Source organism: Pseudorca crassidens, chromosome 20 (assembly GCF_039906515.1).
Source record: "Pseudorca crassidens isolate mPseCra1 chromosome 20, mPseCra1.hap1, whole genome shotgun sequence".
NCBI classification, from domain to species: Eukaryota; Metazoa; Chordata; class Mammalia; order Artiodactyla; family Delphinidae; genus Pseudorca; species Pseudorca crassidens.
In genome coordinates this window covers 54,999,452-55,024,671 of record NC_090315.1, presented here as the reverse complement: position 1 = coordinate 55,024,671, position 25,220 = coordinate 54,999,452, and the positions used below count along the sequence as shown (strand labels likewise).

The window sequence follows — 25,220 nt, the reverse complement described above, 5'->3', positions numbered from 1 at the left end:
GGCAGGCTCTTCCGCCCCGAAGTGGCTTGACGCTTCCCGGCCGCCGTAGGCGGAGGCTGGGGACCGTGGCTCCGAGCGCTCACCTGGCGCGAGCCCGGCCCGTGGGCCGCTGGGCATGAGGAGAGCTGAGGGGCTTAGGCCAGGCTCCGGGTCATTCGTTCGTCCTTTCACTCATTCATTCCTTGAGGTACGCGTTCGTGTAACCGCCACTTCCCCGTTCAAGAACGATATATTGACCACCTACCCCGTCCCGTCCCCTGGGCCTGTGGTACATTCTGGCGGGGGAGACAGACGAAATGCGACAAACGAAGCAATACTGTCCAAGTGTGATACGTGCTGTGGAGCAGATAAACCGGGGTGGGTCCTTGTGACTCCGGGGTGATACTGGGTATAGCCTTAGCTGCCCAGTGACCCTCGGAGTATTTCCTGTGGCGCTGCCTTGTGCAGGGGTTTGTTCCCCCCGCCCACCAGGGGCAGTTGTTTTTTTTAATTAAAGAAGAACTATACCGCAGTATGGAATAGTACAATCATGTATATATCCATCAGTTCACATGTCCCCACCTCCCAAACCGTAGGTGCAGCGCCATCTTACGTCTTAGGTTCTCATGTGTTGTAGCACCCCCAAGCCGCTCTTCTCTCAGTTGGAGGGTTGCTGCTTCCTAGCGATTTTGTTTAATCCATCAGGAGCTTTATTTATTTATTTTTTATAAAGTTATTTGCCCACCCTTCTGAGTTGCTGAAAAATTGCAGGCGGTAGTGCTGGAGGTTCTACAAATCGCCGTAGAAGAGCGGTCCACCGGGTGTTTAAGGAACTGATGGAGGAGACAAGTTAAAGATCAATTAGGGATGGTTAGAAGTCCCTTGATCTTTTGAAGGGCATTGGATATATCTTTGTAGCCTGGGAAGAAGAAACCAACTGCGTGTGAGGGACAGTAGGAAAATTTTGTGGTTGGGGTCGTCCTGAAGACCAGGGGTTTGAAGAGGGCTTTGATGACTAAACTCTAAGTACTAAATGCAAGTGGTGACGGGGGGGATGCATCTCCGTAGGGGCGATGCTATAGCGACTCCCTATAATACTGATTCAGTTTGTGCTTCTATTTCCAGTAAGCAGCCTCACAGCAAACAAGGCATGCTTATTGCTAGGAACGTCAGCTAGAATCTGAATAGGTCCTTGTCAGGGATGCTCTAGAAGAATTTCAGACTTGGTCGTTCGGGACTAGATGATCCATTTCAACTTGGAGTTTTATCATTTTATGATGTTATGTGCAGAAACACTCTCAGAAGCTCTAGTTCTGCTGAATTTTTTTTTTTTTTTTGGTGGAGGAGGTGATCCTGGTCACTGTCATTTCCCCCCCTCTTTTTTCTTTCAGAAACTTATGCTTCTCAAAAAGACAAGTCACAATAGCTAACTCATGCCCATTGTCACTCAACACTTGGAACTCCAACCGAGATGATTAGGAATGGGCAACTAAGATTCTGGGGGAGGAGTCTGTGGTGTGTGTGTGTGTGTGTGTGTGTGTGTGTGTGTGATCCAGCTCTGCACTGATTGCTTATACCGCTTTTCAGTGATAAAAGTGTAGGCATTTACAGCAATACTGGCTGAATTGTATAAATACAGATTCTTGGGCTCTCTGGGTGTATCAGATCCAGGAGATTGCTACTTGATTGTGCAGCCATTTGTTTTGCTTCTAAAAATTAGTGGCAGTGCACCGTGTTATCTCTGATGTCAGTCAGCTCTAATGAAGGAACTGACTGCATATGCATGGGGTGTGAATCCCCTCGTTTCTGGTGTCAGGATGTCAAACTCATTCAATAGCTGACAGCTGTGATTAGAGCAAAGAAAGACTCCAGCATGAAAGGCACTGACAGGAGTAGCCAACTGCAGAAAGAGTAATAAGGAGTACCCCAAATGATTTCCAATCAACAGTCAAGTTTGACTCACTGTGCACAGGAAATCAATGAGGAGAATATGAGCCATTTTCTCTTTATCAATTTTCACTTCTAATTATTCCTTGGAGGTAGCTTGGTTTAGCTTTTATACATTTTGGGGGACTATAGTGAATATCCGGAGCTGTGCTGTATAAAGTATCTTGGCAGCAGCGTCTGTCATGTTTCCTACCCCATCCTCAGTACATGGGAACCCCTCTTTCCCTTTTCTCTTCTCCCATCCATCCCCTCACCACTTCTTTTGACCCACAGTAAGTGCTAAGTAACTTTGAAATAAAGAGAAAGAATTAGTGAATAATACTTTTTGCAAGTACTCTGAAGTGACCCCCAAACTTGTGGTCCATGTGAAGATAGTCTACTATTCTTCACATATAATTTTGTCAAAGAGAGATGATTGTCTTCTGGGGTCTATCTCTTTGATAATTTGTTTCTGTTCTCTGCTTAATCTGAAGAAATCCAGGTGACTTCATGAGCTAGAGTTTTCTCTTGGGGTTTTCTGTACCACTCCATATAGAAAGTGGCATTCCTGCTAGTTGGCAAATACTAATACTGAGCCATGGAATATATTTTGTGCCCATTTTCTCATAAGATAAGGCATCATTTGTCAACTTAAACAGAACTTCTAGTGTTCTACTGGTTTTGCTTAAAAAAGTGTACACTAGATTCTTTGAAAATATCTCTTAATACTGAGGCAGAATCAGAACATGTCAGTGATGTCAGTATTACACACAACTGACCCAGTACCATAGAGTTACAGAACTGCAGATTTAGGGTTTCAGAAGATCAACCATTTTCTACTTCTTATTAGGACAAAGGCATCCTCTAGGGTAATTGTTTCCAGGACTGAAGTGTAACGTAAGCATTTACTTCCCATAAGGGAATCTTTGTTGAGCACAGAATTTGGATTTACATGCAGGTAGGGTTGATGTTTCTAGGTGTGTCTGTGTGAGTAAAATAAGTTCTCAGGGCTTCTCTTTCCTCGTTTATAAAATAGGAAAGACAGTATCTACCTTACAGAGTTGATGTGAGGTGTCAAAATGCTTGGTCTGTGTCAGGTGCCCAATATGGATCATTTAACCACATTTCTTTCTTGTGTCATTTCTTTCTATTGTATGTCCTTCTCTTTTCCTCCTTACTTCCTTCCCATTTCTTTCCTCTCTTCTTTCTTGACTACCTTCTCTTCAACCTCCGTTTCCTTCATGCACTCCCTACGAAAAAATCCTGAATTTGTATTATTGACTTTCCCCCTGAAGAACGTCTTTCCCTTTGTTTTCTTATTCCCCTTCCCAAGTTCTTCAATTAGAACGTTCATCTAATGTAATCCATCTACCTGTCATCTCATTTTTTCACAATTCCCAGTTTTAAACTTCTAGCTCCAGCAATCAGTTCCCATCTCTGTGCATTGCACTCAGTAGATATTCTCAGTGTCCTGGGGCTGAGGGAACACTGTTTTATTTCCAGGTCTATTAGTTTTGTTCAAAGAAGAAAGGACTGAAGGGAGCAATAAGGAAGCCATGCTCTTTATTCCTGATAATTCAGTCCCAAGGTCTTTGATATACTCATGTATATATTTTTCAAGCTCTCTGATCTACTTAGTTTCAGAATTACTTTCATTGGTAAGCATAACACAGAAAACAGGTGCACAAAAACAAAAGTTAGTTGGTGAGTTACTAACAAAGGCCAGGTGCATAAAAGAAAACATACAGTCAGTGAGTTACCACAAAGTGAACTCCCGTGTAACCCCCAACCAGGCCAGTAAATAGAACACTTCCAGAAGCTTCCACATGGCCATTCCCAATCATTACCCCCACGTTGTATGGCCTGAAAAGCCTAAAATATTTACTATCTGGACCTTTACTGAAAAAACTTTCTGATCTCTGTAATAGACTGTTTTTCCTCTCTTGAGTCTTCAAAATATGTTTAATGGTTGAAAACAAAACATTGTTCAAAGTACGTAAATGTAATGTGTAAAATAACCACAACATAAAGTGGGGAGGCTAAAGGGATGTATTCTTACATTCTACTTGAAGCGTTCAAGTATTGATTCTAAGTAGACTCTGAAGTGAGGTGTATAATCCCTAGAGCAACCAATAAAAAAAGTATACAAACAGATATAGTAAAATAGCATAATAGATGAATTACTAAAAATTGTTCAAATAATCTAAAAGAGAAAAGGGCAAACAGTGGAATGGAAAACAAATGGAGCAGTCAGAAAACAAATGTTATCATTGTAGAACTAAATTCTGATATATCAACGATTACATACCAGTTAATGGAGAGATTGTCAGAATTCTTCAAAAAATGACCAGTGATTTCTACTTTTGGAAAGATGGAATAGATGTACCTTTCCCTTTTCTTCCCATGGGATATAACTGAAAATCCTGGAAATTATATGTACAAACACAAGAAGACTTTGACAGATGGAGTAAATCAGTCATATTGCCTAGGGACCTTGTGACCCAAGGAATGACATAATTGTAAATTACCTGGGTTTCTTTTTTGCCTCATCTGTTCTAGACCAGGAACTGAAGAAGCTGGTCACCCAGAAATGCCAATAGGCACAGAAATTTTAAAAAGCACCGAGACAAGCCAACTCTGGAGCCAAAGGACCAGGAAAGGGCCAGCCAACAAGATAGAAACACTTAGAAAATAACCACTCTATTCCAGCCAAACACTAGTAAAGGCCAAGTGGAGAGTATAGACTTCCACTCTCACCTTGCTGTAATCCCCCCAGTCACCACTAGGGTATTGTCAGACAAGGCTGAGTAGGTAGTTGGTACTTTTCATCCGTCTGGATAACTGCCCCCTGCAGTTTCAGTGAAGTTCATGTGGAGACCCTGGACTGCTACCCCGTGATAGCATATGAATAATTCCATTAAATATAAACAGTTAAAAGAAACCAATAAAAGGCAGAGATCATGAGCATGGATTAAAATCATGACCTAACTATATGCTATGTGTAACTGACCTCAAGTATAACATAGGTATGTAGGAAATAAAAGGATGGAAAAAGATATATCATGTAAACATTAATCCAAGTAAAGCAAGAGTGGTTATATTAATCTCAGATTAAGTAGACTTCACAGCACAGAAAATTACCAGATATAGAAAGGAAAATTATATAACGATAAAATGGTCAATCCACAAAGAAGTTATAGCAAATCTAAAAAGGTATGCATCAAACAACAGACCTGCAAACTATGTAAAGCAGAAAGTGACAGAATTAAAAGGATAAGTAGACATATCTTCAATGATAGTTGAAGACTTCAACACCCCTTTCTCAACAATTGATAGAAGAATCACAGAAAGCTCACCAGGGATAAAGAACTTGACGTCACCAACCAACAGAATCTAGTTGACGTTTATAGAACACTCTAACCAACGTCAGCAGAATATATATTCTTTTCATGTGCCCACAGAGCATATACCAACATAGAGCACATCCTGGGCCTTAAGACAAACCCCAACAAATTTAAAAGAACTAAAATCAAGCAGAGTATGTTCTCCAATGGCAGTGGAGTCAGTCTAGAAATCAGTAACAGAAAGATAATAGTAAAATCTCCAAACACTTGGAAAATAACACTTTTCTAAATAATGCACGAGTCATGGAGGAGATCTTAAGGTAAGTAAATAAATACAGTGAACTGAATGAAAATGAAAATACAACATATCAAAACTGTGGGACACAACTGAAGCAGTGATGAGAGAGAAATTTATAGCACTAAATTATTACATTAGAAAAGACAAAACATCTTAAATTAATCATGTGAGCTCTCATATCAAGAACCTAGAAAAAGAAGAGGAAAATAATCCCAAAGGAGGCAGAAGAGTGTAAATCATAAAAATAAGAACAGAAATAAAAAAAAAATTTTAGACAGGAAAAAAAATAGAGAAAAATCAGAGTTGGTTCTTTGAAAAGATGAATAAAATTGACAAACATCTAGCAAGATGGACAAAGATAAAATGGGAGAAAACACAAATTAGCAGCATCAAGAATGAAGCTACATACTTTTCAGAGATAAAAAAGTTAGGGAACAGTATTAACAACTTTGCATACATACAGTTGACAACTTAGATGAAATGGACCAATTCCTTAAAATCACCCACCAAAAAATCTCACCCAGTTTGAAATAGATAATTTGAATACCCCTGTACCAATTTAAGACATTGAAGTTATAATTTGAAAATTCCCCAAAAGAAATTTCCACTGGAGATTCACCAAATAAATCTGCCAAATGTTTGAAGACTAATTAATATGGTTTATACACAGTCTCTTTCAGGAAATAGAAGGGGGAAACCTTCCTAATTCATTTTATGAAGTTAGCATTACCCTGATACCAAAGCCAAATAAAGACAGTACAAAAAAAAAAAAAAAAAAAAAGGAAGGAAAGAAAACTATGGACCAATATCTTTCATGAATGTATATGCAAAACCCTTAACAAGGTATTAGCTAATAGAATTAGCAATTAAAAAGATTATATACCATTACCAACTGGAGTTTATTCCAGGGATGCAAAGTTGGTTCAAAAATCCGTCAATGTAATCCACTGTATTAACAGGCTAAAGAAGAAAAAAATAATCACATGATTAATCAGTTGATGCAAAAAAAGAATTTGACAGAATTCAGTACCCATTCATGAACCACTCAGCAAACTAGGAATAAAGGGGAACTTCTATAACGTTATAAAGATCATCTACAAAAAAGCTACAGATAATGTTCTTAATGTTGAAAGACAAATGCTTTTCTCCTAAAATTGGGTGTAAGGAAAGGATGTCCTCTCTCACTACTCTTCTTTAACACAGTGCTGGGCCCGTTAGCCAGGCAATAAAGCAAGAAAAGGAAATAAAAGGCAAACAGATTGGAAATGAAGAAATAAAACTGTCCCTATTTGAAGATAACATGATTGAATGTGTAGAAAATGCCAAGGAATCTATGAAAACAACTTCTAGAAATGAAATTTTAAGGTGTAAATCTAGCAAAACTTGCATAGGACTTGTATACTGAAAACTATAAACTGCCAATTGAAGAAAATGAATATCAAAATAAATGGGGAGATGTCAGTTCTCTCCAAATTGATGTATAGGATTAACACAATTCCTGCCAAAATCCCAGCAAGATGTTTTTTGTAGATATACAGAAGATTATTCTAATATTTGTATTGAAAAGCAAATAAAATATAATAGCCACAGCAATTTTGAAAAAGAATAAAGTTGGAGGAATCACTATACTCAATTTCAAATACATTAGGTAGCTCCAGTAATCAAGATTGTGTGGTGTTGGTGGAGGGATAAACACAGATCAATGCAACAGAATAGAGAACCCTGAAATAATCCCATACAAATATATCCAACTGAGTTTTGACAAAGGTGCAGAAGCAGTCAGTGGAGGAAGGATAGATTTTTCAATAATCTCTGCTGGAGAAATTGAACATCTATAAACAAAGGAACCAAAACAAAACAAAAAAATCCTTGACTTAAGTCTCACACCTTATATACAGATGCACTCAAAATGGATCACAGACTTAAATGTAATGTAAAACTAACAAACTTTAAGAAAAAAACATAACAGAATATCTTTATACTCTAGGGATAGACAAAGAATCCATAAAAGGAAAAATTGATACATTAGACTTCATCAAAGTGAAAAACTTGGCTCTTTGAAGACACTGTTAAGAGAATGAAAGACAAGCTACAGACTGGGAGCAAATATTTGCCCAGCATGTATCTGATGAAGGACTAATATCTAAAATAATTAATTCTCAAAAATGAGCAGTAAAAAAACCCAAATGATCCAGTTAGAAAAAGGGCAAAAGACATTCCACTAAAAAGGATATACAGATAGCAACTAAGCACATAAAAAGATATGCAACATCATCAGCCATTAGGGAAGTGCAAATTAAAGCCACAATGAGATAGTATCACACACCTATTGGAATGACTGAAATAAAAAATAGTGACGACACCAAATGCTGGTGAGGATGTAGAGAAACTGGATCACTCATCCATCGTGGTTTGATTTTGTGTGGTTTTCCTTGTATTTATCCATATCTTTTGTCCATTTTGGGAAATTCTTATCCTATGTTTTAACAGTTTCCAGTAATTAAAAAAACGTTTTTTTAATGAACGAATAAAGACTATGAGCTTTGTCTAAGGTAATTGACTGAAAAATGTTTCCTCCTCATGCTCTCCATGTGTATTTCCATCTAGACAATTATAAACATGGAAACAAAACAGCACAACTATATATGGTGTTTCCCCATTGTTGCGCCCTAAGTGATATCTACTTTGTTCTTACTCTCAGAATCAACTGATTGTCATATAGGATATGTTAGGCTAATTTTGCTGTAAGTTTTATTTTTTAATTAAACCTGTGTGAGGATGTAAGCAGTGAAATATTCTCTCCAGACCTTTAAAAACTAAGGATAATGGGTATTGGGTGATGGAGAAGTCTGTGGCCCTTCTATTAACACTTAATAATTTCTCACCTCTCATTTTTTATTAGCTGGGCATAGTTTTCCAAGCACTTTGATATTCCCTTTCTCAGTTGCCCTCACAACGACTCCTTGAGCTTGGCAAGCTTGCAGAGATAGTCTCTGAGGCAAAGAAGCCTATTGACAGATAAGGGTCCAGAGTGGTAAATCTCATTTCAGAGTGGTCTGGAGCTTCCCAGGATGGCTCTGAGTCTGTATTTGAGTGCCTGTTTTATACTCATCAGGTTACCTAGCTCCAAAATATCATAGTCCTTCCATGGACACAATAAGTGGTCCAGCCAGAAACAAAGTTGTCTTCCTTGTCTTCCTTTTATGCTGTTACGCCAACTGCATACAAGAGAGAAGACTTTGTTATCTGCTTGGAAAGAGGGAGCGTTCTCATCTCCCTCCCAGTTGACTGATGCTTCCTAACAGCCCACCAGCCATCTCAGAAAGCCCTCCTGTAAATATTTTGGTCGACCACTTCTCTTGCAGCTGACTCAGGAATTGAGATGGGTAGTCTGCGGATCCTAGAATCAGTCTGGAGATGGTGATGAGATTGCCAAGTGGAATTGCCGTAAGCCTTGACTAGCAAGAAGCAGCTTACCTTGTGGAATCTCGGGCCTTTCTTCTGACCACTGTAGGGACTAAGAGGACAAGGTAAGCGAGGAAGCACAATGGTGGGGACTGAGGCACATGTTTGGAGGGCAAAACGATGGAGACAATGTATGAAGCTTCAGAGTCCTTCTTGAGATAAATCATACTCACGTGGGGCAATTGTTCCTTCAAAAATATCGCTGGAGTAGTTGAACCAGAACCATGGGAATTGCAGGGAATGCATGGGAATGCAGTAAATAAAATAGGAATATCCCCTGCTTTCATAGCACCTACTGCCTAGCGGGGATGTACTTCATAAACAAGTAATTACACAACTGTACATCAGGGTTCTTTGTAGGAGAAGAACAGGTTGCAATTGGGGCACATAAGAGGTCATCTTGACCTGGTGTCGGGGGGTCCTGGAAGGATTCTTGGAATTAGGGGTATCTAAGCCGAGTCATAAAGGAAGATCAGACACTTGTTAGGTGAACACATGTGGAGGTAGAGTAGAGGGAAAAGAGTGGGCAAGGAAACGAAGATGTTTCAAAGAACTAAGATTATTGCAGTTTGGTATGACTTTAGCTGTGGCTTTAGCATACAGAATGGGGAAAAGAGGTCTCTAGGCAAAACCTAGTATTACTTTGAAAAACTGGGTCGAAGTGCTTAACTTGAAATGTAGAGAATCGCCATGAATGAGCCACTGGCTCCCCACTGTCTACTAGTGTGTTTATGTAGGAACACTGACTTCATATATGCAGGCAAGATGGTGCAGGTTAACTCAAGATTTCTATGAGTACGTTTTGCCTTACCTGGCAAGTTGTGAAATCTGTCCCCTCACTGAGGCAGACAGCGCCCTCCAGTGGCAGTGAAGGTGAGAGCTCTATCTGCTATAAGGACGGTGCATTTTTGCCCATTCCCCCCGGAGGTCACAGTCAGTTGAGAGTCAGTAGAGTCTGCTGAAATTCTGAAACCAAATAAGACAAAGAGAGTGCTAGTTCTTATGGAGAGCTGACTTATTATCTAAGTGTTAATCCTTTTAATATACCTCCAAAGCAGTCTCCTGGTTGAGAAAAATTACCAAAAAATAATGGAGGAGAGAATGAGGACTATAAAAAATGGGAAATGTTCTGTCATTTCCCTTTCAACCCCCCCCCCGCCCCCAGAACACTGATTTAGCTTTGGATGGTGGAAGGGAATTAGTAAGTGGATCTACTGGTGTAAACAATTTTAAGAATAGAAAGTTAATTTCTTCTCAACTCTTCTAAACGTTGGAATAAGACTTTGACGTGTTACCAAATAGCCAGTCTGTTTAGGTGCTTACCTGTCTGGGATCAAGACAGAATAAAAAGAGGTGTGTGTCTGGGGGAGGGGACAGCTGTGGTTCATGTCATAATGTCCCAGGACACACCCAATTCCCCTTCCCCCTACAGGGGGAAAATTGGGATCCCACTCTACCCAAACGTGTTGTGATTTTGAGCATATTAAATTTTATTTAGTTATTCTACAGAAACCTCAAGATTTAAGAAGGTGCCCAGTGGTGTGGATAGAATTGCTTTAAATGACATAAGAGCTGGAACGCAGTAGTTACTTTTCTTTCTGCCTAAATAGGAAGAACGGCTGAGTCGGGGGAAGTGACCCTGTGGTGCTTTTCAGAATCCTCTAGGTGGCGCTGCTGCAATAGCTATTGGCCAGAAAATTTTTAAGCACATAAGTAGCAAACCAAAACTTAACTTATTGAATGTCTTATATTCATGGTTAATTGCTAATATGATCCTGCTGATAATTTATACCATCACATTTACATAATAGTCTCCTAAGAGTGAGCCTATACACATAAATTCCACAACCGAGTAATTTCAAGGGTTGGAATACATGTACTTCTCTGGTTATTATTTCATAAAATTATGGACTTTCGCGTGTGGCTGAATTCTTCCACACACGTTAAAACCGGCTGCAGGATTAGCTCTTGTTACCTCTACTTGTGTTGGACAGTGTAGGACTGTGCCTTGTACACAGTAGATGCTAAATTAACATTTATCAGAGGAATTGATTCTATTTTGTTTTTCCCCTTTCGCTACAAATTGGAGATGAGGTGACTACCTGAATTAAGTTTTGTGCAGCCCTGGCCAGACATTGCTGCTCATCTTTGCTAATAAAAAGACTGGGAAGCCATTTTTCCTTTATTTCTGAAAATGGCCTGAGGTGGAGATATAGATATATATATATATATATATATATATAGATATATATATATATAAAAGAAATCACTTCTTCATTTTAAAAGTAAATTCATTTTCAGGTTGGTTCCATTGAAATGCAGGAATGGTATGAAAAATTGTGTTTGATAATTGCTCGAATCTTAATCAAGATTTTACTAAAATCAATATTTGATATGCTGCTCAACTTAATTAAACTAAACCATAGAGAAATGAGTGATAAATGGGCTTGAAAATCAATCATGGGATAAGGTATGTTTCTTTTACTTAGTTTAACTTATGAAATGTTGGGTTACGCAATCGCTGTGACGACAAAAGGAACAACAACAAAAATCTCCGCTTTTATTTATACAATATGGACAACTAATATGAATGAGCAGATACTCTGTGCCAGGCACTGTGCTAAACCTTGTGTATTAAGTTTCTTAATTTATTTTGGAACAAAATCCTACGAGGTCTATCTCCTCAGTTGAGCCAGCGTGCGTGTCCCAGGTCATTCAGCCGGTAAAATGACAGAGGTGGATTTTAACACAGTGGTCCAGCTTTTCCCACTCCCCTAAACTGCTCACAAGGAGGAAGAAAAAATATAATTTGACTGTGGTTAATTTTAGAGAAGGTCAGTGGTGGTCATTTTCTTCCTAGAAGAAGTGTTGCTTTTAAGGCTAGTGATAGAAGAGAAGTGGGGGGCAAAAAGCCGAATCAGAAGGTCTCAGCGTTGATTTAGTAGCTCTGAGTCCCATGGACTGGAGGAAAGAAAAAAGGTTTTTCTTTTTCTGGACAGACACAGAATATGGTTATTTACTATATAATTTATGCTTATTGAGAGTGGCAGAGATTTACGGCTTTAGTAAAAATGTGTTCTAATTGGGATTAGCTAATGAAAAAGTGGTGGCACTGCAGAGGCAAAGTTGGAAAATGGGATTTCAGTGGAGGTGCTTCTTCTCTTATGGGAGGCCAACAAAAGGGCTAGTGTCACGCACTGGGGCGAGAATCATACTTTTAATTAGGCCTTCAGAGTTTGTGCCTGCACTCTTGGCTCTAAGTGTTCTTAGTCGTCCAAAGAATCGGCTCGAGGAAACTAAAGATAGTCTTGTTAAATACCATCGGCAAAGAGAACGAAACTGCAGCTTCCTGAAAAACCTCCCTCATTTTTATTCAGTGCTTGTTCGATGGGATGGAAATTAAAAATCAACAATAGTCACAACCACACAACTGTTACGACTTCCCTGCTCTAGGCTGAGGATAGTTTTTCTTTCAAGTCACGCTTCCCAAATGACGGTCTTCATGTATCACATGCACAGTTTTTGACATCTCCCTGTACCTCTCGTGTTACTTAATATTTTCAGTGAAAATAGTTTGTTTTTAAAAACTGAAATCAAATACACTTATTTTAGAAGGAAGCTTTGTGTCACGACCGTGAGTGGGAAACCAGTGTTACATTTTCTAAGAAGGATAAGAGTGAAAAGAAATACAGTTAAGTCAAAACACTTATCAAATTTTAACTCCCGGGGAGTATCCAGAGGTCATAAAGACATACTTGTACCAAATTGAGACTTCCTCTTTTATTATATCTGAGGAATAAGAAAAGATTTGAAAAGGGAATGATTTTTTCATTATGCGAATCAATTTTAAACAACAAAGTGTCTATGTAACACCTAAAATCAAGTTTCCCACCAGAGGTGCGTCCTCCAACCTTTGTGATCAACAGCCCATGAAGCTTTGTCTGCTGCTCACGTGAGCCTTTGCCCCCCTTTCTTTACTTCCCGTCTTCCTCCCAGTAGTATTTGAACCTTGCTCCCCACCCATCTAATTCCACTTACCTTATCTCTAAACATTTAGAGAATCCTGTCAAGTGAACAGACTCGGGATGGGAGGCAGATTACAAAATGAATGGTTCCCATTGTTGGTTAACACTTCTTTTCTCCATATATGACGTTTGAGATAATTTTTCTCTAACCGGAAGTGGCAAGTTTCCAATAATAGTAAAGTAAATGTAACGAAAAATATGTCTTGTTACCACTCCTGACTTCATGTACCCAGTTCTCTCTTCCACTGATGACAGAGGCAGTCACTGTCATCATGTTTTCTGTGTTCTTCCAGAGGTATCCTGCATCCATGCAAGTTTACTTGAACCTGTATTCCTCTCCTTAGATGTCACACAGATGGAAGCACACTCTACATGTAAATGTAGAATGCTACATTTTATTTATAAACCCAACAATGTGTTTTGGATGTAGTTTCATATTAGTATGTATAGCCCTAGAGCAGTCTTTTGAATACTGCATAGAAGGACTCTATGCACGTAACTAATCCCCTTTCTATGGGCACTTGGATCATTACTTTTTCTTCTGCAAACAATACTGTAATATCCTTGCATAATTCTTTTTGGGCCCATGATGACCATTAAGAAATAAATCTAATGCTGGGCAGTATTCATTCAAATGGATGGAGTTCTAATTATAATAATTAGAGAGGGCAAACATAGTCATATTTCTTTCATGAGGATTGGCTTTCTCTTCTCTTTCCTTACCCATAATATATCAATAAATTTGTCTCTGCTCTGGTGTCCTGCACAGCATGAAGCATCCTGATTTGCAGATGCAATTGTGGTTTCTACGTTATGTTTGTTGCATTTGTCTAATACTATTTAATTCTTCCTTGTCATGATGACATTTGAAATTAGTCCTGTAGTTTTGTGCTCAATGGCTGTCTCTCAGGGGATGACAAACTCCGTGAAGCCAGGGGATGTTGAAAAATCCTAAACTTCTGACCTTAGGGAAAATAACTACCACATAATTTTAATAGCAAATAGATACACATTCCTAGTGCAGCCTGAATGGGAAATAGGAAGGAAAACAAAAAGAAAGGGAAAACAACCCATGAGAGTTGGGGTTGCTATTTCTGATGAAGCTGGAATTGGGAAATACCAGGAGTCTCATAGGAAATCTTATCTCACCGGAAGACGATCCTGTCCTCTCGCCAAAGAGCGGGTATGTATTTCTGTGTATATAATACTTGCAGACCCTAGACAGGGGGCCGGTCTTCCTTCTGGCTTAGCCTGCCATTTATTATCATTCACAAGGTGGTGTTAGATGCTCAGCTTTTAAAAGAAGTGGCTTTTCAGCAGTATTTTTACCCTTGAGAGTGTACAGAGAGAGCTCTGTGTTGTATGTTAATCAGAGCTTTCACAACTCGCTTTGAATGGTATTCGAAATGTGTCTGGGAGTATGGCGAGTGAAATATGCCCAAAGTGTGCTCTATTATTTATTACTCAGGAGTCTTTCCATCTGAGACATAGGCTGAAATTAAAGGAACCAAATACCTGCCTTTAATAGTGCTCCCTATGCACCCTTCACCCCCAAAAGGGTTCCAGGATTTGATGCCTCTTAAGAGTCAGTTTGTATCTAAAGCTGTACTAAGATTTGTGTTTTAAATTCCCCAGTCTTTCTGTACATGTGTAGACCTCAGAGCAGACAGTGCTATGCGAACACTTAGCAACCATGCCTGGGAGCTGTTCCTTCTGGAACCACTTCCCTCCCTTTTCCCAGATGGCAATTCTTACTCATCCTACAAAACCTGGTTCAAATGCCACTTCCTCCTCTGCCCTCCCTGATGGTTCCAGGCAGTGAGTCACCCCTTTCTCTGCTCTCCCACCATCCTTTTTATATACCTCGATCACATGCCTTCTCAGTGGGGCCGATATTGTCCCCAAGGGGGCAAAAATTCATTCTTTATTCTTTTAATGTATAAAGCATAGATATGCATACAATACATAAAAAATGTACTGTATATAAAATTTCATGGTGGGAGAAGATTAGGAAAAAGCTATCTAAAAATACCTGACTTGGGACTTTGCTGGCGGCCCAGTGGTTAGGACTCCACGCCTCCACTGTAGGGGGCTCGGGTTCCATCCCTGGTTGGGGAACTAAGATCCTGCATGCTGCAAGTCGCAGCCCAAAAAACAAACGAAAGAAAAATCTTGACCTTAGAGTGGAGATCATGGAAAAAGGTTGAGAAACTGCTTTCTCATAACACTTGCTTCTTCTGAGACAGTCATTAGTTTGTATTGTACTGTGTATCTCTTACGAGTTAGAAAACCCTGGCTCTGAAACCCAGCCTCTAGCATAGTCCTTGCATTTATTGGCATTCACTATTTATTTACCTGAAGAAATAGATGATGGTTGAGATGCTTGCTTCTAAACATGGCTGCTCCACACCAGAAACTCCTGTAAAAATCATTCTTAATGCCAATATCTAGGACCTACCTCCAGATCTAGAGTAGGACCTGGTGGCTCTGGAGTAGGACTTGGGAATATGTATTTTAAAATGCTACTCCAGTGATTGAATTTGCAAACTATCGCTCCAGCCCAAGAATCACTTTCCTTTTCTTTCGCAAAGGTCTCCATTTATAAAAAGAAAAACCAGAATAGATGTGGGTGAGCTTTTAGACTGCAGGATTCTGTGAATGTGGCAGACACTGTGGGCTGGCTCAACACCAGGGGAGCCCCGGGCAGGGTTTCTTTTGGTAGCCTCTGAACAACATGGACAGATATGAAAAGTTAAATGGTTTGGGCACTGGATGAATGTCCAGAGTGCTGGTTGATGGAAGTGCTGGTGATTTTTAGTGGCATGACCTGAACTCTTTCTCTACTCCTGTCCTGGGAAAGAATGTTTCCTGGAAAAAAAAAAATCAATAATTTGAATGACACAATGGGAGACACACTTATCAGATCCATGGATGACACCCACTAAAGAGGAATAACAAATGCATAGACCAACGGATCTTTAACAACCTCCCAGTAGGTTAGAACCAAGGTTCTCAATCCTCTCAGGCCCAATGCCCTCTTTAGAGAAAAGATTTTGTAATGCCACTTTTGTTACTGTGAAAGGAATGTCATAGATGACATAAGCTACCTACATATGTAATTCCCAAACATCACTGTGATGCCATGAGCGTAATATCAAGAGAGATAAAAGAGCAGTAATTTTAGAATAAAACAATACTAGGAGACAAAATGTACTACAATCAGCTCTGCCATCACACTTGTTTTGAAAACGTGAATGTGTTCCAGTGTGACTGCGATATGAGGGGGCGATTTGAACACTTCTGTTTGCTTATGCGCGGTTTCATCCATGAGAAACACAAGGGGAACACAGAAAACCGCACCCTAGTGAGTTCATCCCATAGCATACACAAAACTCGAGGATGCACACGACCCAGACATCAACCAGCACCTCAGTTCACCTCGAGTTGGAAGCCACATCGACCCAAATCTGGTGTTAACAGCTCACCTTCCCATCCAGACAACCCTCCCTCCTCCACAGTGACACAAGCTGCAGCTCTTCCACTGCCCAGACTCATACAAGCAAAGCTCAGGTCTCTTCCAAGGTGACATGCCACTTCTATGGTAGTACTTATGTATCCCTTGACCATTTAACACGTGTAAAACTGCCGCCATATTTATTAGGTTCTTTTATTTAATGTGTTGCTATTGAAGTATCTGACCGTTGTGGTCCTCATTACCCCCCACCCCGTAGGCCCTGTGGTTTTTATCATGCAAATTTGTGTAGTGAGGTGACTTTTTAGGAATGCATATATTGTGTTGTGTCAGAACTGACTGGACTCAGATGCTTGCCTCTGATATAATGAATTAGTTTGGATTTAACAGATGTGAGACACTCTTCAACTGAATAGTGTTGATACTTTTTTTTTCTATTGGACATTTTGAAATCAGGGTGAAATAAGTATATTAGCACACATGCATAGAATTGCCTTACTGTAGCAGCTCAGGTGCAGTCGAACTATGCTGGTGACTCAGATACCAGTAGTGGCATTGTTATAAAAGACGTGATTTTCTAAAATAGTGAGTAAATTATAAAGTTCCGAACAAAACAAAGCATATCTCTCCCTTGATTTACACAGTAGTTACTTTCCTGGAAAATTAACTTACATGAAACCCATGCAAAAAACCCCACTGTATTTATAACTGAAACGGAATTTGATTCTGTCCAGATTTGTATAAGCGTATTTTTTCATCTGTAGGAATGGCATGGGAGAAGTGAGACGGTTCTCTTATCCTCTATGAGACGTACAAGCCCCCGCCCAGTAAATAACTGTAGTGCCCCTCCCCATCATGTGACAACCCAAACTGTCCCCGCAAATTTCCAACATGCCCTCTGGTGAACCACTGGGCTATTGCAGTGGACTTAGGATAAGCTATAATTAGGATCAATGTAAATTCTTCAGTTAGGCTGAGAAAATAACTGTACAGAAAACAGAATGGAGAAAAATGACTTAGCCCAAGAAGGGATAAGAAAAGTGCAGAGATGTTTGTTGACAGTAAGTGAAATATGAGTAAATAGTTTCATGTGACCTAATATATTTAGGCACAATAACTAGACCAGTGCTGTTCAGTAGAAACACAACATGAATACGTACGTAATGTCAAATTTTCTAGTAGCCACATTTAAAAAAAAGGTAAGAAACAGATGAAATTAACTTTATGAATATATTTTATTTAACCCAACATACCCTCCAAAATATTTTTCAAGGTGTAATCAATCGATATAGAAAGTATATTAATGAGATATTTTATATATTTTTAATACTAAGTCTTTAATACTGTATTTTACACTTAGAGCACATCTCACATTCCAAGTGTTCGAAGGGTCTGTACCACTACCAGCTAAGTCTTATTTGGTTGTCACAATGCTTAAATGTTAAAACTTGATTTCTGTATTTTCTAGGATGCTATTGAGGGCAAGTTGAAAATCCCCAACACAAACTACCTTAAACAATGAGAATATTTATTCTCTTACTTAAGAGTTGGGGTGCGCCTAGGATTGGTTGATTCAGTAGTTCATGACGTCATCCAGGATGTGGGTTCTTTCTGTCTTCCAGTTCCAACTTTCTTGGGCTGGCACTCCTCTCACGGTTGTAAAATGCCATCCAGGAGCAAGATGGCGGTTCACACTTCCTTGTTTGTGTCCAAGAGGAGGGATGAAGACACTTCTCCCTCAGACTTGAAATATTCATTCTTTCCTTCAGTCTTATTGGGCCCAAATGCCATGTCCCAACTGGCTTACACAAATCATCTGGGTCAGACTATTGGATATTCTTTTATCAGATGCAAGGATGCCTTTGGGTATTTCCTCTTCATTTTACTCACCATAAGAGACACCATTTCTTATTGTCTTTCCTTGATTTCTTTGCTCATTTACTGTACCTCGGTGTCTCTGGAAGTGGTTGAGTTTGTGACCTCTTCATAAAACCTGGGATCCAATAATTTTGGGCCAAGCCATACATGCAACATTGCGTATAATTTTGATTTAAGAGGATATTAAAAAATGGAGTAGGTTTAAAGGAGACAGCTAAGGTGACAAAGAGAATTGAAATCATATTTTATGAGGAATTTTGAAGGGAATGGAGGTGTAAACCCATGAGAAATAGAGAGCTGGTGGGCGGGAATACAGCATCTTAACATGTCTTAGGGATGACGGTAGGTCTATTTGTAACAGTTCTGTGCTCCCATCAATTTAGCTGCCTCTAATTTGTTCTGGAACTGCAAGCCAGATAATTAAGCCTGTTAGAATAACATGTACTATGAGAACAAATAGGCTGTGATTGAGAGGCTGAGGTGCTTGCCTAAGAATAAAGCATCAATTTAAGCATCAGTCCGTGAACTTGGTTGTCCCTCAACCACCTCTCTCATCTCATTCTTTTTTGATATGCTTGAGGCCTTGATCTGAGTTCTGGCTAGGTAATATGATTTTATCATTTTATGCATGTGCTAATAAATTTATGAATGATCACTAGTAAATAATACTAATTAATCTTTATTGATGCTCTGAGGTAAGTACTACTTTATCTGCATTATCTTCTTAAATTCTCCCAAACCCTATGAGGTAGGCAGATACTGTTTGTATCTCTATTATACAGGTGAGGAAACTGAGGCTCAGGGAGAGAAATAAACTTGCCTAAAGTCATAGACCCAGTAAGTCACAGAGCTGGGATCCGTACCAGAACTGTCCAGTGTCAGAGCCCATGATTTTAAATATCCCCCAAGGGGTGTTTGGGGAATGCTCTGTCCTTGACATACAAGATATTATTGATAGGAAGAGCAAGGAGTCTTCCCATTTCCCTACTGATGCCAGTGGGACACACGCAGAGACAGAGGGGTCATGATTTTGACCTGATGTGGCTTTTTTTTTGTTTAATACTTTCGGGGTGGCCTGCCCCTCTCAGGATTGTGTAGAATTCTTCTGCCAGGAAGGAGATTTTCAGTTCATTTTGTTGCTCACACCTTTCTCCGCTCTTGCCTGACTCCGCCTCTTGGAGGACTGTGTGCCCCTCCACAGAGTCGTGCATATCGTGGAGGCTGGTCCATATTTAGGACATCACACTTTATCTGAGGGCAGTGGGATGCCATTAACACATTTTTGAGAAGGGGAGCACTGAGATCAGCTTTATAGTTTTTAAGGATTGCTCTGACCTCTTTTGGGGAGATGGGGGAGAGGCCGATAGAGTTCAAGAGCCCCTCTTTCCCAGGGAATATTTCTCCATCAACTCCAAGCTTCAGCCCTGCTCCACAACACACTTTAGTCACCTACATCAAATGTCAGGGAGATGGAGGGAACGTGCTCAGATAAGAGGGCATAAATCAACCAGCCAGTGCATTTCCCTGGGGTACTCCTGACCTCTTGTGTCTCTGCCCATAAGCCCTGAAGGACCCAGGCTCTAACAGCTATTTGGACCATTGATGACCAAATGAATACCCAAATTATATAAAAACTAGGGGGAAATTAGAAATCCTTCTAGGACAAAGGGAGTGTAGGCCATTGCCATTTTCTGGAATAAAGTTCAGGATAGAGGGCTGAAATATTCCTCAACTCCAGAGCAGTTCTAACAGCAAACATTGGCCATGCATTGTACAGAGCATGTTCATGAACTATTATACGTCACTCCTGCCACAAACGTCTAGAGTATTCTTATTCCCATTTGGCAGATGAGAACATTGTGGCCTCAAGAGGTCAACTGACATTCTCAAGGTCACTTGATAGTAAATGGTGGTGTCTAATTCAATCCCAAGCTGTCTGTCTCCAGAGCCAACAGTTTACACCCTAATGACTCTGGATTCCCTGATGTTTAATTCAAGAAAGCTGAGATTGTCCCCTTCCACAAAACAATTGATGCCATACAGTGAAACGCATAACAAGGCTGAGTCCTGCCTAACTGCTCTGTAGCACTGCCCAAGTGTCACGTGATCCTCATCACATACAACATAGATATACCTATCGATATATAATCTCAACATTCCAATGTGAGGTGTGCCATCAGGCAGTACACAGTCAATTGTCAAGCAGATGGCCCTAGCAATTGAGTGTTAAACCATCTCTACAAGGTATAAATAAATAACAACATGGAAAGAAAGAAATTTGCTAGATGCAAGATGCCAGCTGTAATTTCAAGAAAATGTTGATTGCATGCTTCAGGAACTATTTCACAAAGCCTTGCTCCAGTACAGATTTTCCTTGTAAGGTAGCATGAAAAAAAAAGAGAAATTTTTATTTTTACTTGGTGTTTATTGTTTCTTCGTCAGCAGCTGTGCCAACTTGGTGTTGATTATGCAGAGAAGAATTATTTTGATTATTGACAGTTGGCATTCTTCTCATAATTTGGAGTTCTTCATCTCAGAATTGTTTCCTCACCTCCTCTCCTGTCTGCACATGAATAAAAATCTAAAAGCACTTGCCAGGATCCTTACCCAAAGCAGCTGTTAGGAGGAACGTAGTTGAAAGTTCAGATGCAATTTGATGTTAAACTCTCCGTGCCGTTTATTCCTTTCTCTGAGCATCACTTCAGAGCAGTGGAGCCTGTGGGGTTCATCACAAGTGTCTGAAAGGCCTCTCACAAGGAAGCCATACTCTTGTGGATTGCCTTTCCCCTGCGCTTTTGTCTGCTAGCTGGATGCCCCATCTTTCTTAGCCATGTCCATTCAAAACTCTATGCCAGCCGATTACTGGTTAGGATTGGCTGAAATGAATAGTCTCTGCTACTTTCCATATTTTTTCTTAGAGAAAGACTGCTTGGGGCTTCCCTGGTGGCGCAGTGGTTGAGAGTCCGCCTGCCGATGCAGGGGACACGGGTTCGTGCCCCGGTCCGGGAGGATCCCACATGCTGCGGAGCGGCTGGGCCCGTGAGCCATGGCTGCTGAGCCTGCACATCCGGAGCCTGTGCTCCCCAACGGGAGAGGCCACAACAGTGAGAGGCCCACATACCATAAAAAAAAAAAAAAAAAAAAGAATCCACCTGCCAATGCAGGGGACGTGGGTTCGAGCCCTGGTCCGGGAAGATTCTACATGCCGTGGAGTAACTAAGCCTGGGTGCCACAACTACGGAGCCTGCGCTCTAGAGCCCGCACGCCACAACTACTGAAGCCCGCTCGCCCAGAGCCCATGCTCCGCAACAAGAGAAGCCACCGCAATGAGAAGCCTGTGCACCACAATGAAGAATAGACCCCACTCACCACAACTAGAGAAAGCCCGCGCGCAGCAATGAAGAACCAATGCAGCCAAAAATAAATAAATAAATTTATTAAGAAAAAGGCTGCTTGAAAGACAAAAATGATCTAAAGAACCCCCTTCCAGATAATTTTCATATGGTACTTGTAACAGATTCCTTTGGTGTCCTGTGTCACACCCCCTGGCCTACCTCTATTTCAGGCTGAAGTAAGACACACCTCAAATGGCCGAATCCCACCTCCTGCTCTCTCTTCCTGGGGGGAGTTAACACCCCAGAGGATAATGACCCCTCCTATAAAGGGGTCAGAAGCCAGTGTAAAATGACCCAGCTTCTCCTCCTGCAGGTTGGCAGATCTGAGAGGCATTTTATCTGCTTCTCAGACATCCTGGCAGAATCAAACATGTTGTCTGCAGCAGTAACCCCAATGTACTTCCTTATGTTGGCTTTTCCTATTTCCCTGGATCACCTCCCACGTAGGCACATGCATCCAAATCCTTGTCTCAGGCTCTCCTTTTGGAGAAACACAAAATAAAACATTTTTGTAAAAAAAAAGTTTTTTCCCACTGAATTTGTTTCACTTTTCTCCTCTCCCTGTTCTTATCCATTTCTTTTGTTTTGGAGTAATAGAGTCTATTCTTTTAAAAAATGTAGGAGTTATATAGATACATTAAAAATCTCTCTATATATATATGTATTTTAATATATGTGTAAATGTATGTGTATATTTTTAAGTTTTTATTCATCCATATCTATATCTATATATCTCTATCTCTATCTATCATCTATCTATCTAGATATATAATGTGAAAGTCATCTCTTTGTGGAGAAAGTACATCATGGGCAGAAGTCAGTCTTGGGTCAGTCAGACCTGTGGTTGAATTGTGGCCCAGCAGCATTCAAGTCCTGTGAACTCAGGATAGTTATTTACCCTCCCTAGGCCTTAGTTCCAGCTCCCATAAACTAGAGGGAGCATATTTACAGGGTTGTTATGAATATTAATTGACATTGTGTATGTGTAACACACTAGCATGGTTCTGAACATTTAGCAGGCACTTAGCATAGTTCAGTGATCATTATAAAAACCAAAACAAAGCAAATTTCTCCGCCAAACTGACATGCTCCCCCTACTTCCTGGGGAGGGATGGGAAGGGGCCAGGGAGGAAACCATTGTATCTGCTGTGCATCTTTCCAAAACTTTTTCTGTGTTTGTACAAACTTTAAAAAAAATGCCTATGTATATGCACCTTTGTATAGCTTACTTTCTTTCTCTTTTATGCATGTGGGACCATAGTGTACATGCTCTTCTGCAATTTGCTGTTTTAAAATTTAATACCATACCGTGGACACTCTCCTGTGTTAGAATATTTACATCTATTGCATCAAAAAGTGGCTACATGGCATTCTTCTGCATGAATGAGCCCACTTGTGGCAGTTTATTTTATGTGTCAACTTGACTGGGCCACGGAGTGCTTAGATATTTGGTCAAACATTATTTTGGATGTTTCTGTGAGGGTGTTTTTGCCTGAGTTTAACATTTAAATAGATAGACCGAGTAAAGCAGATTGCCCTCCCTCATGTGGGTGGGCCTCATCCAGTCTGTTGAAGGCCTGAATAGAACAAAAGGTTGACTGTCTCCTGAGGAGGGGAGAATTTCCTCCTGCCTGACTGCCTTCAAGATGAGACATCAATTGTTTTTCCTGCCTCTGAACTCAAACTCAAACATTTTTCCTGGGTCTTGAGCCTGCTGGCCTTTGGGCTGGAGCCACACCATCAGCTCTGTTGGGCCTCCAGCTTGCTGACTGCAGATCTTGGGACTTGTCCTTCATAACTGCATGAGCCAATTCCTTATAATCCCCCCATCTATGTATCTATATCCATATCTTTACATAGACATGAATTAATACGGCAAACATTCATACATTATATAATTAATTAACAGGGGAAAGGGCAAAGCAATGGTATATTAGTCAGGCTTCTCCAGAGAAACAGAACCAGTATGTACATATATGTATGAGGGAGGCTGGTGAGATGAACACGGTCCTGTCATGGAGACTCTTTGACTTTCTTAATTCGCCAGAGACTTCCCCATTCCCACCAGCACCTTTAAATAGATCAGCTTTCTTGAGCTCAGTCTTCCTTCTTGATTTCCAGGCTCACAGCCTACTGCTTAAGGATACAGTCCCCAAGGATGTTGTGATGATACGGGGTAGAGTTGCTCTCAGGAGGATAACAGTCCTGGTTCCAAGGCTGACCCAGGGGAGCTGTTAGAATAGTGCTCTCTGGAAGTTCCTGTGCCTTCTCTGAAGATATTAGACAGCTAAGAGTCAGATAAATTTGCATAATCTCTTAGCAATATCCGAGTCCTTCAACATAGTGTTTCTGAAGGCTGTAGGCAGACTACCCAAAGTCAGAATTCTGTCTGTGATTTTACCTCAGAAGCACTTTGTCCTGGATGTATTTCATGTCCAGCCTCAGCAATAGCCCTGAGCATGGAGCTCTCCAGCTCCAAGGAAGGCAGAGCTTAAAAGGGGACCATGTGCAGTTTAGGATTTCCCAGCTCCTCTCCTACCTGGAAGTAAAAGAAGATTCCTCATGTTGGATGCTCTGAACTGAGGGTCTCCAGGATGGAGCAGACTCTCCTCTGTTGAGTGGCCCTATTTTGATCTACAAAGCCCAGCATGAGCTGCTATGGCTCTCAGGAACCAGCTATTCACACAAGCCCTTCCTCTTGAAGGCCACAAGAATAAAGAAAGGATAATACTGAAAGAGTCAGTTGTCAGATGTCAGGCATCTGTTCTATTCCATTCTCCTCTCATCCATACTCTTCCACTCCATTCTATGCTGTTATATTTAATTACTAGACATTTTAGTCTATGTGGTCCCATTCCATTTGAACTTGGGACTTTTTATTCTATGTTATTCTGGTTCATTCTATCCTGTCCCATCCCATCCCATCCCATCTGATTCCATTCCATTCCAATTCTGTGTAGAACAAGTTCTTGCCTAGTTCAAGGGATTTTGCTAGATGTTACAAAGAAAGCTCGTGTGTGTGTGTGTGTGTGTGTGTGTGTGTGTGTATGTGAGTGTATGCACACACGTGTGTTTTGAAGAGTAGTTTTCAGGATATCATTATAATAGACAAAAATTCCATATTTCTCGCACCTCTCTCTAGGAATATTCAGGAGGAAGTCTTGAGTGACTTTGAAATATTACAAAATAAAGACTTACCTAGAGAGCATTGGTACTAGCAGTGAGTTAAGGAGAATTCAAGGTTTTAAACCTTTGTGTTTCTTTTCCAGTGATCTGTTAGAGACCATGTTTACTAACAGTGCAAATCCTATGGTAACTTAAGATAAATTGCAGTCTGTATTTGAAAGTTTGAAAAGTGGAAGACACCAAGTAACAAAAAAGACTAAGGTGAATAGAGAAGGTATATGCTTTCAGATTTATTTCCCAACCATCCTTCTT

At 40.3% G+C, this 25,220-nt stretch overlaps 1 long non-coding RNA gene across 1 annotated transcript in view; it reads left to right on the top strand.

Moving 5' to 3' along the window:
* The first annotated feature begins 49 nt into the window (after positions 1-49).
* Positions 50-25,220, top strand: part of LOC137215312 (uncharacterized) — a 340,136-nt gene continuing 314,965 nt past the window's right edge. Inside the window, exons 1-2 of the long non-coding RNA XR_010939249.1 lie at positions 50-187; positions 8,913-9,077. This is a non-coding gene — a long non-coding RNA (uncharacterized lncRNA). The remainder of the gene's footprint in view (positions 188-8,912; positions 9,078-25,220) is intronic.